Source organism: Octopus bimaculoides, chromosome 10 (assembly GCF_001194135.2).
Source record: "Octopus bimaculoides isolate UCB-OBI-ISO-001 chromosome 10, ASM119413v2, whole genome shotgun sequence".
NCBI lineage: Eukaryota > Metazoa > Mollusca > Cephalopoda > Octopoda > Octopodidae > Octopus > Octopus bimaculoides.
Window position 1 is genome coordinate 39982629 of NC_068990.1, and position 2413 is coordinate 39985041.

Consider the following 2413-nt stretch of genomic DNA (forward strand, 5'->3'; position numbering starts at 1 on the left):
ATATTGTTGCTGTAACTTATAACTGGGACTGCTAAAGTGTTAATACCTATTATCTTGTTTTTAGCATTCAGCTCTGTTTTCAGTATTGATCTAACTCGTCTATAGTATTCTTTCTTTATTTTCTCTTTCATTTGTGTGTGTTGTATCCTATCTAGTTCATTGATTCCTAAATATTTGTATGTCTGACTTTGGTCTAATTCTCTTATTTCATTGGCTTTATATAGTGTGATGTCGTTACTCTTAACTAGTTTTCCTCTTTTCAGGGTTGCTTTGGCACATTTTTCTAATCCAAATTTCATATCTATTTCTTTGGTAAATCCATGTACTGTCTGTAGTAGTGTTTTCAGCTGTTTATCATTTGTAACGTATAGTTTTAGGTCATCCATATATAAAAGGTGGTTGATTGTTTTGCAGTAACATTTGTATCCCCATCCAGTTCTATTTAGCATGTCAGATAAAGGTGTCAGTGCCAAGCAGAAAAAGGGTGGAGAGAGCGTGTCTCCCTGGAATATTCCTCTTCTAATGGGGATGGCTTTGGTTTTCACGAGTCCCTCTTCTGTTTGGAGCTGTAGCACTGTCTGCCCTTTATTCATAGAGTGTCTTATGTATTATATAATTATTGGTGCTACCTTGTTTATGGCTAGTGTTTCAAGGATCTACATGTGGGGAACACTATCAAAAGCCTTTCGGTAGTCAATCCAGGCCATGCTGAGGCCTTTCTTCTTTCTGTGGCTGTCTTCAGTTATGGCTTTATTGATCATTAATTGATCCTTATAGCGATATGAGCCCTTGCAGCATCCCTTCTTCTCTTCTGGTGGTGGTGGTGGTGGTGATAGCAGCAGTGCCATCGGGAGTGGTGAAGATGGTGGTGGTGATGGCTTGTCCATGGTGGCAGTTATGGTGATGGTGCTAGGGTAAGGTTAATGTTATTGGTCTTAATGGTAAATGGTGGTGTTGGTGGCATTGTTGTTGATGATGGTGTTGGTAGAGGTAACAGTGAATGGTAGTGCTAGTGGTATTGCTGATATTGCTGATAGTGATGGTAGTGTTCATTTGGTTATAGTCGGATAATGATGTTGTTGTTTTTGTTGTTGTTGTTGTCGTCGTCGTTCTTGTTCTTGTTGTTGCTGCTGTTGTTGCTGCTGCTGCTGTTGTTGATGAAGATGATGATGATGATGATGAATGTGGTGGTGGTGGTGATGGTGGTGGTGGTGATGATGATGATGATGATGGTGATGTTGGCAATTTTATCATAACAGAAGACAAAAGAGTTTAATACTTGTGAAAGATATCTAAAATATAGATTGAAATATCTGGTTTGGTGTGAGAAAGGAGTTGGTGACGGGAAGAGATGTTGGTCGAGGAATGAGTGGAGAGAGGAGAAGGTAGAGAAATGAGAGTGATGAAGAGATGAAGGTGTAATTTTAAGAGATGGCTTGTTGAATAATTGAAGAGGAAAAGAAACTGAGAAGATAAATGGATAGATAGATAGATAGATAGATAGATAGATAGATAGATAGATGGGGAGAGAAAGGAGAGAGGGAGAGATAGAACAGAGACAAATAGAAAACAGACATAGAAGACAAAGGGTGAGTTGAAGATTCAACGAGTAAGAGAGGTGGAGGAAGAGAGAATGCTGTTATGGGAAAAACAAAGAGAGAAAGAGAGAGAGAGAGAGAGTGAGAGAGAGAGAGAGAGACAAAGAAATGAGAGAAGTATTAAAAGGGAGTGAAATAAACAAATATTAAATCTTCTAAAATAATAACTCATAGTAGAGGTGTGTGAATGACCAATGTAAAAACCTGTTTTTCTAGATTGGTCTTCAAAGAATATATATTAAATATATATGTGTGTGTGTGTGTGTGTGTGTGCATAGATAGATGATAGATAAAAAAGACTTATATATGTGGTATGTATGTGTGTGTGTGTGTGTGTGTGTGTGTGTGTGTGTGTGTGTGTGTGTGATATATGTATATACCAAAAATGTGCCACAGGGGATGACAATGGAATTTTATGGAAAACAGAAAGCACACACACAACTGATGCAGACTAGATGAACCCATCAACAGTAGTCAACTGATGTATATATATATATGTGTGTGTACATATCTGTATATTTATATCAATCTATATCTATCTATCTATCTATCTATCTATCTATCTACATATATATATAAATTCAAAAAGGGATAAAACTCTTTTACAAGAATTTTATCAAGAAGCCAGTGTGTAAAAAAATTCATAAGGGAAATTTCTATTCCCAAATACATATATATATATATATATATATAATACAAATGTTATATGAGTATATATATGTATACATACATATATGTACATACCTACATCTACATGTATATATAGATGCATATCCAGGTACAGGATGTCAAAAAGAAATGGGAACATAAAGCAC